Source organism: Sciurus carolinensis, chromosome 16 (assembly GCF_902686445.1).
Source record: "Sciurus carolinensis chromosome 16, mSciCar1.2, whole genome shotgun sequence".
NCBI lineage: Eukaryota > Metazoa > Chordata > Mammalia > Rodentia > Sciuridae > Sciurus > Sciurus carolinensis.
In genome coordinates this window covers 52,285,766-52,300,719 of record NC_062228.1, presented here as the reverse complement: position 1 = coordinate 52,300,719, position 14,954 = coordinate 52,285,766, and the positions used below count along the sequence as shown (strand labels likewise).

General features: G+C 39.5%; 1 non-coding gene and 1 pseudogene across 1 annotated transcript; both read left to right on the top strand.

The window, feature by feature from the left end:
• The first annotated feature begins 4,105 nt into the window (after positions 1-4,105).
• Trnav-uac (transfer RNA valine (anticodon UAC)) lies at positions 4,106-4,179 on the top strand. The gene has a single exon. It is a non-coding gene; the product is annotated as a tRNA-Val (tRNA).
• Positions 4,180-4,404: 225 nt separating this feature from the next.
• Positions 4,405-9,454, top strand: LOC124966628 (cytosolic 5'-nucleotidase 3A-like; annotated as a pseudogene).
• The last annotated feature ends 5,500 nt before the right edge of the window (positions 9,455-14,954 follow it).

The window sequence follows — 14,954 nt, the reverse complement described above, 5'->3', positions numbered from 1 at the left end:
TATTAGTAGATCTAGAACTACTTCCAAATTGAATTTAAAAATAATTCCTCATAAAAAGAAATCTCAGGGGCTGGGGTTGTGGCCACACTCAGTGGTAGAGTACTTGCCTAGTATGAGTGAGTCACTGGGTTCGATCCTCTGCACCACATAAAAATAAAAAATTAAAAAAAAAAAATCTGTCATTATAACACCAATGTGAACTCCAGCATATACGTGGTAATTCTATCAGAGAAGAAAAACAACTTATTTTGTGAAGCTAACATAAATGATACCAAAATGATGGAAACTAAAAAAGAAAATGGCAAGCCCTTCTCGTTATTTATATGTATGTGGAAGATTCTAGAATAAAATTTTAATAAGCCAAATCCAACAACATAAAAAAGGATAATACATTATTATTCTAAGAATGCAATTAATTCAATAGACTCCATTAACAAAATATTTTTTTTTTCAGTACTAGGACTAGAACTCAGGGCCTCACACATGGGAAACAAGTGCTCCATCACTGAGCTACATCCTCAGGCCTTACAATGAAATCTACATAGATATAGAAAATTTGCTTCACAAAACATATATATATATATTCATGACTTTAAAAAATCATAAAATACCCTTTTAAAAAAGCTATAGGGCTGGGGAGATAGCTCAGTTGGTAGAGTGCTCGCTTTCGCTAGCACAAGGCCCTGGGTTCAATCCCCAGCACCGCAAAAAAAAAAAAAAAAAGAAAGAAAGAAAAAAGCTATAGCAGGGGCTGAGACTGTAGCTCTGTGGCAGAGTGCTTGCCTAGCACACATGAGGCACTGGGTTTGATTCTTAGCACCACATAAAAATAAACAAATAAAATAAAGGCACACTGTTGATCTAGAACTACAAATTTTTTTTTTTTTTTTTTTTTTTTTTTGGTACCAGGGATTGAACTCAGGGGCACTTTACCACTGAACCACATTCCCGGCCCTATTTTGTATTTTATTTAGAGACAGAGTCTCACTGAGTTACTTAGTAACTAGCTTTGAATTTGCAATCCTGTCTCAGCCTCCAGAGCTGCTGGGATTACAGGGGTGTACTACCTCACCTAGCTGCACAAATTTTTTTAAAGCTATAGTGAAAGGCCCCAGCTCTTTGTCTTAAACCCATGACCTAGGACACTCTACCAAACCCCCCCCCCCCCCCCCCCCCCCCCCGGGAAGGATGCACGACCTACCTGGAGGTCGTTAAACTGATAACTAGGTTAAGAAAGAATAGGGCGGTTGGGAAAGCATAGATCATCGGGTCCCAGGGAGTGCCTGAACAATCAGGAACTGATAAGCGGGAACCAGGAACCATAAAAATACCAAGAATACCAAGTAATAATTGTGGATTTTTTTGGGATATAATAACCTTACCCTTCAAGTAACCTATGTGCTGTGTACGTGCTGGATTCAAAATAACCAATAGGAAACCTGTTGCTTACCGCGCGCGCGAAACCTGCCCCTTTACCCTATAAAAACCTGTACCCCAAAAAGCCCGGTGTGCCACATAACCGAAGCTCCGGCTGAGGTTTTGCTGCGCACCCGCAGGCGCCTGTGTAACCAATAAACTGCCTCTTGCTTTTGCAGCCAGTGATTACGTGGGTTCTTCCTTGGACAGGGGGGCGTAGGGTCTTTCAATAGCAAATATTCTTATTGGTGAAAAAACTTTCCCTCAGAGATCAAAAACGAATCACACCCTTTTCTTCAGCATTTGTGTTGGTGATATTTATTATATGTATCTATCAGATTAATTCTAAGAATTTATTAACATTTTTAAAAAATTTTCAAGCTGTTGGCAAATTTCCAGAAAAGGGGACACTGTTACAGCAGTGGGGAGAAAGCCAACATTTTCATAAACGATGCCTAGGTAATTTGAAATCCATAAGGAAAAAATGAAATCAATGTCTACAAAAATAAACTGCTGGTGAATATTAGATCTAAATGTGGGAAGAAAATAATAAATCTGTTATGGTTGATATGAGGTATTCCCCAAGAGCGCCTGTGTGAGACAATGCAAGAATGTTCAGAGGTGAAATGGTTACATAATGAGAAAAGTAATATAATCATTGGATTAATCCACTAATATGGGTTAACTAGGTGGTAACTATAGGCAGGTGACTGAGGAAGTATCACAGGGCTGTGCCTTTGGGTTTATACTTTGTCCCTGCTGAGCAGAGCACTCTCCCTTTCTTTTTCTTTCTTTCTATCTTTTCCTCTCTCCCTCTCTCCTTGGTTATCATATTCTGAACTGCTTTCCTCTGCCATGATTTTGTGGCTCGCCCTGGGACCAGAGCTAGGGAGTTGGACAACCACAGACTGAACCTCTGAAACTGAGCTAAAATAAACTCTTCCTCTAAGTTGTTCTTGTCAGGTATTTTGGTCACAGAGATGCAAAAGCTGACTTACACTGTTTATTGAATAGTACAGGAACATATCTTGATGACTTGAGGGTAGGGAAAGGGAAACTTTTCTTAACCGGGCATCCAATTTGCAACCACTAACTATAAAGGAAACAACTGACACACAAACCACTAATTACAAGGAGAAAATCAATAAGTTAGACCGCATTAAAATAACAGAATAGGCCAGGCTTGGTGGCTCATGTCTGTAATCCTAGCCACTCAGGAGGCTGAGGCAGGAGGATTACAATTTCAAGTCAGGCCTCAACAACTTAGTGAGACATATCTTGAAAAAGGAGGGGCTGGGGAGATAGCTCAGTTGGTAGAGGGATTGCCTTGTAAGCACAAGGCCCTGGGTTCGATCCCCAGCACCCAAAAAAATAACAAAAACAAAAAGGACTGTGGATATAGCTCAGTGGTAAATCATCCATGGATTCAGTCCCCAGTACTGAAGAAGAAGATGATGATGATAGTGGTGGAGGAGGAGGAACAGAAAAAGAAAATCCATAGATCCATGCATATTCATGTGCTTGACTATGCTCAAGAACACAAATGCAGTGGAGGAAGTTTCGTCTTTTAAATAAAGGGTACAGGTTCCACTGGAATGAACCTTGGTAAGTAGAACGACTCACACTATCCCTAGATTGCCTGTCCTGGATTTTTTTGTGATATTAATATAACTGAACCATTTTTGCTTAAGCCACTAGTCGGGGAGTCTCTAGCAATCATAGTTAAACCTACTCCCAAATGGAACAGAATTGTTCTCACCTTCCAATCTCATTTCTTACAAAAAAGGATCTGAACTGATGCTAAGCCATTCTTCCTTTGTGTCCACCCACCTAACCTGCATCCTCAAAAGATGCAAACCAGCAATGATACTTGTGACCCAGGAGGGTTGGACTCCTTCAACCAAGGGGAGTAGTGGCTCTGTCTACACTCCATCTATAGGCATGGTGAGCATGACATAATGAGTGGAGCTCAGGCTGTGCAACTCTGTCATCTAAGGAATCCTGTATTTGGAGATCCATGTCACATTCATCTATGCTGATCTATCACTTCTTACACTGGGAAAGAAAAATGGTGATACTCTGCTCCCCTTGAATTTACTATTTTAGGGCATTGGTTCCATTATTTGCACCTTTAGCACCTAAACATCTATATTATCTGTATTAAATGTAGGTGTCTCTGAAATTAACTCTGTAGGAAATTTTCAATTGCCATTTAGAAAGATTACAATAGCAAGAGATGTTTCTGATAAATGTGATTAATGAACAATATCTACTTTTCAGGGATGGGGATGTAGTTCAGTTGTAGAGTGCTTGCCTCGTAGGTACACTGCCTTGGGTTAGATTCCCAGTACTGCCAAACAAAAAAACAAAAAGCAACCCCACTTTCATTACCTAAAACAAATCTCAAATGCCACTATAGTTAAAACAGCTGAGGAGCCAGTGCCTTCTGCTGTGATCCTGACAGGTCTACTATTATCCTACTGAGACAAGTGCCTTCTTGTGAGCAAAGGATGCTCCTCTCTCCCAAAGAATGCAGCTCTAAGAACCACTACCCTGAACACATTTGCCTTATAAATGTACCTTTACACAACTTGACAAATGTTATTCAATGTGAGAAATGGTCTCGCTTAATCCTAGGATGACCTTGGAGATCTTACCAATTCAATTTCCTTTAACATTATTTCCGGGCTGGGGAGATAGCTCAGTTGGTAGAGTGCTTGCCTTACAAGCACAAGGCCCTGGGTTCGATCCCCAGCACCGCAAAAAAACAAAAAAAAAAAAAAAAAAAAAAAAAAAAAACATTATTTCCACTAGTAGAAATGGTATTGTTAATATTTTACTTTGAACCAATTTCATTGAGGTAAAATTTGCATTTAAAACACACCCATTTAGGTGGTTTCGGTGTGCGCTGCTCCCGAGCTTCTGAGGCCAGCAGCCTTGGCGAATGGCCTTTGCTTTTCCGTCTGGGCGGGGCACTAGGTCCTGTCCATGGATTGGGCTGCAGTGGCTAGGGTGGGCGCAGTAGCAAGCGCCAGCGTGTGCGCACTGGTGGCGGGGGTGGTGCTGGCCCAGTACATATTCACCTTGAAGAGGAAGACAAGCCGCAAGACCGAGATCATCGAGATGAAGACCGGATAACCAAGATATGACTAATCAAGAACCTGCTGTAATCAAAATGATGCCAGAATTCCAGAAAAGTTCAGTGCTACCAAGAACCCTAAGAGAGTAGAAGAAACTCTCTGTGGCCTTATCAAAGAAGGAGCTGCCAAACTTCAGATAATAACAGACTTTGACATGACACTAAGTAGTGTTGAGATGTTGAGAGCAGGGTGGTATCTGTGCTGCTAACTGTCTCAAGGACAAACAGGACTGCTGGGCCCCTGTGTTTACCAAGGTTGTTAAGAGATATTTGTCCGAGGAATGTGCGGTTGCCTGGAGACCATATCCGTCAAGGACGGGAGCGGGGCTTAGCCCCGACTCATCTCCTGCATAGTTCACCCCTTCCCTCCTCCCTTCTTCCACTAGGACCATTCAGTTCTGGCAGGACCCAATGAGAATCAAATAGATTGGCTGGACCCAACCAGAGGAGGACTAATGTTTAGCTGTTCAAATGTTAACCAATTAAAAGAACACTGTAAAACTGCTTGCCTTTCATTATAAAAACCCTGCTAACGAGGGCTTGGGGCCTCTCTTAGCGTCACTGGTTAAGGACGCAGAGGACCAGGTTCGAACTTGCTAATAAATGACTCTTTGCTGCTTGCATTGATCATGGTCTCTGGTGGTCCTTGTGGGGTCTCGAGCCTTTGGGCACAACAGTAGATTCTCCTACAAAGGGAAAAGATGCCCAACATGTCATAATATCATTGACAACTGTAAGCTGTTTACAGATGAATGTTGAAAAAAGTTATTGCAACTAAAGGCAGAGTATTATGCTATAGAAGTTGATCCTGTTCTTACTGTGGAAGAAAAGTACCCTTATTTGGTAGAATGGTATACGAAGACACATGGTTTGATGTTAGGGGCTATGCCATGCGGACTACACCAAGATGGCGCCTGGCAACCAGCCAGAAGTTGTTTTGATCACACCGGTGGTGAGGAAGTCGGTTAACATAAACACACCCAGGTGCTTTATCATTGGCCGTATTCAAATAAGTCCATGCACACAACTCTTGCACATGTGTTCCCGAGTGCTCCTGCTCTTGCCTGCTTGTTTTTGACCTTTACCGTGATTGGACAGCTAGCTCCTCACCTGATCTTCGCTTAACTAGCATTGGCCCTACCCTCCGCCTCCTGGAGGCAATATAAGCTGGCTCTCCTTTAGCACTGGTGTTCCTGGGTTCCTGAATCATCAATAAACTCCTTCAAATTCAAGAGTCTCGCTACCCGTTGTCTCCCGCACCAAATTGACTCCGCTGGACGGCGTCAGTTTGATTGTTGAACAAGGTATACCAAAAGCTAGACTTAAAGAGATTTTGGAAGAATCTGATGTTATGCTCAAGGAAGGATATGAGGATTTCTTTGATAAACTTCAACAATACAGTATCCTGGTGTTCATATTTTTTGGTTGGTATTGGTGATGTACTAGAGGAAGTTATCCATCAAGCTGGGGTTTATCACCCAAATGTCAAAGTAGTTTTCAACTTCATGGATTTTGATGAAAATGGTGTCCTCAAAGGATTTAAAGAAGAATTAATTCATGTATTTAATAAACATGATGGTGCCTTGAAGAATACAGACTAAAATAGTCAACTAAAAGACAACAGAAACATAATTCTGCTGGGAGACTCTGAAGGAGATTTAAAAATGGCAGATAGAATAGCCAATGTTGAACACATTTTGAAAATTGGTTATCTAAATGATAACCAATTTAGATGGTTATCTAAAGTAGATGGGCTTTTAGAAAAATACATGGAATACAGATTTCGAAGTAGCTTCTCATCATGTCCTGTATCTCAGTGGTGTCAGTCATGATATTTCCTTTTTCATCATGAATTTTAGTAATTTGAGTTTTCAAATTTCAATTTTCAAATTTCTAGAGACATATGCTCCTCCCAAACTGAACCAGGAGGACATACACAATTTAAACAGATCAATATCAAGCAATGAAATAGAAGAAGCCATTAAAAATCTACCATCCAAGAAAAGCCCAGGATCAGATGGATTCTCAGCCGAGTTCTACAAGACCTTCAACGAAGAACTCCTTTCAGTACTTCTCAAAGTATTCCAAGAAATAGAAAAGGAGGGTACCCTACCGAACTCATTCTATGAAGTTAATATCACCCTCATACCCAAACCAGGCAAAGACACATCAAGGAAAGAAAATTTTAGACCAATATCCTCGATGGATATAGATGCAAAGATCCTTAACAAAATATTGGCAAACCGTATCCAAAAACTTATTAAGAAAATCGTGCACCACGATCAAGTGGGGTTCATCCCTGAATGCAAAGATAAGGTTTAACATCTGTAAGTCAATAAACGTAATCCATCGTGTCAATAGACTTAAGGATAAGAATCATATGGTTATCAATTGATGCAGAAAAAGCGTTTGACAAAATACAACACCCCTTCATGCTCAAAACACTAGGAAAAATAGGGATAGTAGGAACATACCTGAACATTGTAAAGGCTATTTATGCTAAGCCCATGGCCAACATCATTCTTTTTTTTTTTTTTTTTTTTTTTTTTTGGGTGCTGGGGATCGAACCCAGGGCCTTGTGCTTGCAAGGCAAGCACTCTACCGACTGAGCTATCTCCCCAGCCCCCCAACATCATTCTTAATGGAGAAAAACTGAAACCATTCTCTTTAAAAATGGGAACAAGACAGGGATGTCCTCTTTCACCACTTCTATTCAACCTTGTCCTTGAAACTCTAGCCAGAGCAATTAGACAAACTAAAGAAATTAAAGGGATATGAATAGGAAAAGAGGAACTTAAGCTATCACTATTTGCTGATGACATGATTCTATATTTAGAGGATCCAAAAACCTCCAGAAAACTTCTAGACCTCACCAATAAATTCAGCAAAATAGCAGGTTATAAAATCAACACACATAAATCTAAAGCATTTTTATACGCAAGCAATGAAACATCTGAAAGGGAAATGAGGAAAACAACTCCATTTGCAATAGCCTCAAAAAAAAAAAAAAAAAATACTTGGGAATCAATCTAACCAAAGAGGTAAAAGATCTCTACAATGAAAACTACAAAACACTGAAGAAAGAAATTGAGGAAGACCTTAGAAGATGGAAAGATCTCCCATGTTCTTGGATAGGAAGAATTAATATTGTCTAAATGGCCATACTACCAAAAGTGCTATACACATTCAATGCAATTCCAATTAAAATCCCAATGATGTACCTTACAGAAATAGAGCAAGCAATCATGAAATTCATCTGGAAGAATAAGAAACCCAGAATAGCTAAAGCAATCCTTCGCAGGAAGAATCAAACAGGGGGTATCGCAATACCAGAACTTCAACTATACTACAAAGCAATAGTAACAAAAATGGCATGGTATTGGCACCAAAATAGACAGGTAGATCAATGGTACAGAATAGAGGACACGGACACAAACCCAAATAAATACAATTTTCTCATACTAGACAAAGGTGCCAAAAATATGCAATGGAGAAAAGATAGCCCCTTCAACAAATGGTGCTGGGAAAACTGGAAATCCATTTGCAACAGAATGAAACTAACCCCCTATCTCTCACCCTGCACAAAAATCAACTGAAAATGGATCAAGGACCTTGAAATCAGACCAGAGACCCTGCATCTTATAGAAGAAAAAGCAGGTCCAAATCTTCAACTTGTTGGCTTAGGATCAGACTTCCTTAACAGGACTCCATAGCACAAGAAATAAAAGCAAGAATCAATAACCAGGATAGATTCAAACTAAATAGCTTTCTCTCAGCAAAGGAAACTATCAGCAATGCAAAGAGAGAGCCTACAGAGTGGGAGAAAATCTTTGCCACTCATATTTCAGATAGAGCACTAATTTCCAGAATATATAAAGAACTCAAAAAACTCTACACCAAGAATACAAATAACCCAATCAATAAATGGGCTAAGGATATGAACAGATACTTCACAGAAGATCTACAAGCAATCAACAAACATGAAAAGTGTTCACCATTGAGAAATGCAACTCAAAACTACACTAAGATTCCATCTCACCCCAATTAGAATGGCGATTATCAAGAATACAAGCAACAATAGGTGTTGGAGAGGATGTGGAGAGAAAGGTACACTCATACATTGCTGGTGGGGCTGCAAATTAGTGCAGCCACTCTGGAAAGCAGTGTGGAGATTCCTTAGAAAACTTGGAATGGACCTACCATTTGATCCAGCTATCCCACTCCTCGGCCTATACCCAAAGGACTTAAAATCAGCATACTACAGAGATACAGCCACATCAATGTTCATAGCTGCTCAATTCACAATAGCCAGACTGTGGAACCAACCTAGATGCCCTTCAATTGATGAATGGATAAAGAAACTGTGATATATATATATATATATATATATATATATATATATATATATACATACAATGGAATATTACTCAGCTATAAAGAATAATAAAATTATGGCATTTGCAGGCAAATGGATGAAATTGAAGAATATCATGCTAAGTGAGATAAACCAATCTCAAAAAACCAAAGGACGAATGATCTCGCTGATAAGCGGATGATGACACTTATGGGGGGTGGGAGGGGGGCAAGAATGGAGGAAGGAGGAACTGTATAGAGGGAAAAGAGGGGTAAGAGGGGTGGGGGGAGGGAAAAAATAACAGAATGAATCAAACATCATTACCCTGTGTAAATGTATGATTATGCAAATGGTATGCTGTTACTCTATGTACAAACAGAAACAACATGTATCCCATTTGTTTACAATAAAATAAATTAAAAAATAAAATAAAATAAAAACAAAAAAAGAAAAGAAAAGAAAAATACATGGACTCTTATGATATTGTTTTGGTAAAAGAAAAATCACTGGAGGTCGCCAACTCTATTTTACAGAAGATTCTATAAACAAGCATTTTTCAAGAAGACCTCTCCCATGGGTGCAAATGATACAAGATCTACTCATCTGTCCATCTAACTGAAAAGACTATTATTTATAATATATTCTTGCTCTTGAAGTTTTCCCTTTACATAACTGAAGTATTTTCAGACATGTTGTATCCATCTCCTCGAAGCTTCTTTTCCCCATCTCTTTCAATACACTGCTCACCATATTTTTTAACCACTTTAAAAAAAAAAAAAATGTTGAGGACAAAATTAGAAAAACAACTCCCTACTTTTTCCAAAGTGAATTTTGTAGCATAATGTTATCATGCAGTTTTTGAAGAGTTTTTTTTTTTTTTTACACCAGGAATGTTTATAGAGGTTTTAAAAAAGTTTTATGAAATGGTGAAATAACGTGCATGATTTTAAGTATTGCCATTTATGTAATTTGGGTGGATTATGCTAATGGAATCACTATCTCCTGAAATTGTTATATTTTGGTTTATTTTGTGTGGGGAAAACCAATATTCACCAAAAAAGAGTGGCCCTTAATGTTTGAAAAGACTATTGGTGGCCATGTGTCACTGTTGAGAACGGGGTGCCTTTCGTGAAGCCCTCTTGTATAAAGAAGCTATTTCGTGAACTGGGCCCCCAGGAAAAGGGCGTGCAAGCTCCGAGGATCCAGCAGCTGCAGCGGTGCCTTCAAGGGCCAATACAGGTCAAATGGGATGTGCTGGACCCCAGGTCTATCAAGGCTGTTCAGAGATATCTATCTGAGGAATGTGCAGTTGTCCAGAGACCCCATCTATCAAGGACAGGGGGACCTAGCCCTGACCCCTCTCCCTCATAATTCACTCCTTCCCTCCTCCCTGCTCCCTCCAGGACCCTTCAGTTTTGGTGGGACCCAATAAGATTCAAATAAAGTGGAGGGACCAAACCAAAGGAGGACAAATATTTAGCTATCTGAATTTTAACCAATAATGTACAGGTCCTTGTGTATGAATGCTGAAAAAGCTCTTAAATAGAGTGCTTTCTCGCCACTCGGGGTCGCTTCCCCCCCAGTCATTGTAACGGTCTAAGGGGCTGGTCGCGGTCCAGACTCGAGCTTGCTTTAATAAGACCTCGTTGTGTGATTTGCATTACTGTGTGTTCACTTTGACTCTCCGGGGATTAGTCGGAACGGGACCCTAACATCACTAATCATCATAAAATATTCTATATGAAGCACTGATAATAAATATGAAATGAAAAGCCAAAAAAAAGTATAAAGTATATAGTTCATTTAAAGTACCATTAAAAGTTTAAAGCTTATACCATTTATACCATTTAAAGTATAAAGTTTGGGATGGGGAGATAGCTCAGCTGGTAGAGTGCTTGCCTCACAAGCACAAGGCCCTGAGTTCAATCCCCGGTACCGTTAAAAAAAAAAAAAAAAAAAAAAAGTATAAAGTTCAATGCATTTGACAACATGTGTACACCCATGTAGGAACCACTGCACTCAAGATGTAGATATTTCCATCACCCCAAAGAGTTCTCTTCAGTCCCTTCACTCCAGCCACAGCACTGCTGTTTTTTTGTCACTACAGATTAGTTTTTTCCTGACCAAGAATTTCATACAAATAGAATCATACAGTATATACTTTGACGTGCCCAGTTTTTTGGACCCTGCACGTTTTCTTAAGAGACATGCAGGTTGTTGAATGTGTTATTCCTTCTTTTGTTGAATACTCTTCAATTGTATGAATGTAGACCACCCAAGTCCCTTTTCCCTTTCTCTACTGGTGATCTCACACGGCCTCACATACACCAGCTAGCACTCTACCAACTGAGCTATATATCCCCAGATCTTACTAAGTTGCCCATGTTGTCCTTACTGTTTTGTAAAAGATTTCTAATTCACCCCAAAATATATGGGAGTTCCAGTTGCTCCACATCCTCACCAACACTTGGTGTTGTCAGTTTTTTAAAGTCATTCCAGTGAGTATGTATTGTAACCTATGGTGGATTTAGTTTGCATTTTCCAGATGACAAAAGATGGGGATCATCTTTTCATAAGCTTATTGACCCATCCTTTCACCTTCAGTCTATGGATACCTTTACATATGAGGTATGTCTCTTGAAGACAGCATTTTGTTGAGTCTTGTTTTTTAATCCAATCTGCCAGTCTATATCTTCTGATTGATGACTTTAGGCCATTAATGTTTGAGGTTATTATTCAGATATGATTTGTATTCCCCATCATTTTAGTTTATTTCTAATTTTTAAACTTGAGTTTCTCCTTCAATTGACTCCATTTTTAAAGTGTCTGTTCAAATCTCAAGCTCATTTTTAAACTAGGTTAGTTGTCTTATTACTAGTGAATTTAGAGTTCTTTCATATTTTAGATAGAAGATGTTTTTAGTCAGATATGCATATTGAATATGGTTTCCCCCTCTATTACTTTTGTGTTCATTTCTTTAACTATTTGGGGGGCAGTACTGGGGATTGAACCCAGGGGGTTTAATTACTAAGCCACATCCCCAGCACTTCTTATTTTTTACTTTGAAACAGGGTCTTGCTAAGTTGCTTAGGGCCTCACTAAATTGCTGAGGCTGACCTTGAACTTGAGACCCTCCTGCCTCAGCCTTCCCAGTCACTGGGATTACAGGTGTGTGCCACAAGATCCAGCTTTTAACAATATTTTTTGAAGAGCAGAAGGTTTTGATTTTCATGAAGTCTAACAATTAGCTTGTTTTTTTTTGGTCCTAGGCCTTTTTTGACTCCAAGGACATAAGGAATTTTCTCCTGTTTTCTCCAGAAGTTTTATAGTTTTAAGTTTTATATTTAGGTCTTTGATCCATATTAATAATTACATGTGGTATTCTCAAGTCTTTTGATAAAAAGACTTGTTCCTTCTTTTACTTACTTTTGACCTTTGGTGAAAAATCATTTGATCATATATATGTGGGTTTATTTCTGAATTCTAAACTCTCTATAGTGTTCTTTGATTTGTACATCTAACTTGATGCCAGTATAACACTGTCTGTATTACTGTAGCTATATAAAAAGTCTAGAATCTGTTCCAACTTTGTTCTTCTTTTTCAAGTTGTGATATTATAGGAGCTTTACATTTTCATATGAACTGTACAGTCACCTTGTCAATTTCCTCAAATCTGCTATAATTGTTATGGGGATTGCATTGAATTTATAGATAAATTCAGGAAGGATTGACATCTTAACAATAATGTCTTCCAATCCATGGTAATAGTATTTTGTTTTATACATAATGCCCATAGTTTTAATCATACTTAGCTGGGTGAATACAAAGAAGTATGTCTACTACATCTTTCTGGAATTCCCACCTTATTTTTAAGATACCAACCTTCTGGAAATGTACCTGTTTCATTTTTTTTTTTTTAAATGCCATAAACATCTGTTTGTGTATTTTGTTGAATATATATAGATTTCTTTGGGGTTAAATGTAGAAATGAAACTGCTAGGTTATGCTATACGCATATGTTCAAACTCAATAGAACCTGCTAAATAGTTTTCCACACGGTTGTATCAATTTACAGTCTCACCAGCAATATATTTATTGTATTGTTTCTTTGGCCTAAATCTTTTCTTTGACTTAAAAATTCATTTCCGGGTCCGGGGTTGTGGCTCAGTGGTAGAGCGCTTGCCTAGCACTGGGTTCCATCCTCAGCACAACATAAAAATAAATAAAGGTATTGTGTCCATCTACAACTAAAAAAATTTTTTAAAAAATTAATTTCCCCCCCTGATTTTAAAAGAAATTAAAACATTTTGCAGGCCCCTCAAATTACTGATGGCCTTCTGCACTTTGCCTACTCTACCTAAAGGATAGGTAGCCAATTCCACCTGACTGCACAATGTGTCCTAGGGCAAAAGTCAGCCTTATCACATTTAAACTGGCAATTGTGGACAGGGAATTTCAGAATGGAGATTTGGGTGAGGGATGAGAGTTTCAGATTTACATAAATTCAAAATCAGAAACACAAACCACTTCACTTTCAAAATAACACACTCAGAAACAAACCATAAAGAAAAACACCCCACTTTTGGTTACAGACCCACAGTGGGGCTCACAATGTCAGAGAGTGGCTGGGGAGGCTGAGGCAGGAGGATCCAGGTTCAAAGTTAGCCTCAGCAAAAGCAAGCCACTAAGAAAGTTGGTGAGACCCTGTCTATACATAAAATACAAAATAGGGATGGAGATGTGGCTCACTGGTGGAGTACCTGTGAGTTCAATCCCCAGTACCCCCTCACAAAAACAAAAAAAGAAAAAGGAACAAGAATGCATGATGTGCAGGTACTCTTTCTTTAAAACCAATGCACAGTAAAGGCCTAACCTTAACCCTAACCCTAATCCTGTTGTGCTTTTGGAGCTACTCCAGGTGTAGATACTGTTAGGTAGTAGTTAGTAATGATCTATGAGCGATGAAATGTGAACCGATGATATAGCAGGGTCGTAATTTTTTTTTTTAATTGCCTTTAAAGAAAAATCAGGTAACTTGTACAACAACAGGTGCACTAACCCTGAGAATAAACACAAAGGGAGAAAATTAAGAAACATATCAAGAAAGAGAGATCAATGGGGTTAATTCCTATCAGGGTCTATTGAGGTTATTGTAAAATTAGGATTAATGGGCAGAGGTTTCTCAACTTATTTCAGAAGGAAAATTTCATTAATAACACAGACTCTCTAAGGTAAGTTCTGTTCAGTCACTGACTCCAATACCCACATTAACATAGGAGACTACAGCTGAAGTCCCCCTGAATGGGATGTGACCATGAGAGTTCTGGAGAGGACCAAATAGGGCCACCCCGCCCAAACCCTCAACACACACACACAGGAGATAAAATGCTGATTGGTGAAGACTGCAGAAGGCAGAACCCAGTTCTCTTGGTAAACCTCAAACAGCTATAAATAAATTTGGAAGCAGCAGTTTTCGTTTGATGTTCTCTGCCCCTGGCGACCCACGCCCTAAAGTGCTTTTTGCTTGAGCCTCATTTTACTTTCATTTATAATAAAATTCTCTTGCTTGATTTTTCGTGTCTGACTTTAAATTTTCTTTCGTGGGGACACAAGAACGAAGATCTAGAGCTTCAGTTCCCCACTCTCCTATGACAATACCACCATGGAGGGGGAAAAAAAAACATAAACCAAAAGACCTGTCCTTACAGAGCTCTCCCACCCTGGCTACCAGCTGCAGGCTGTACTGTGGAACCCACAACTTCCTCCTAATAAACTCAGATTTGATGGTTTCGCGTCTGCTTTCGTTGCTCTGCTATACCGGGTGGGACTCGGATTCCTCTGGCCTCTTCCACGCACTCCTAACATCGTGAACGCTCGCAAGGTAGGTTCGCCAGTACCTGGCCGGGCCGCGCATGCGCACTTCGAGAGGGGCGGCACCCAGGGGACGGATTCTTCCGGCTGGACTACATTTCCCAGGAGTCTTGGAGTTTGACTGCCCCTTCACCATTGAGTCTTCTTCCTGTGTTCCAGTGGCCATAGTCCCCG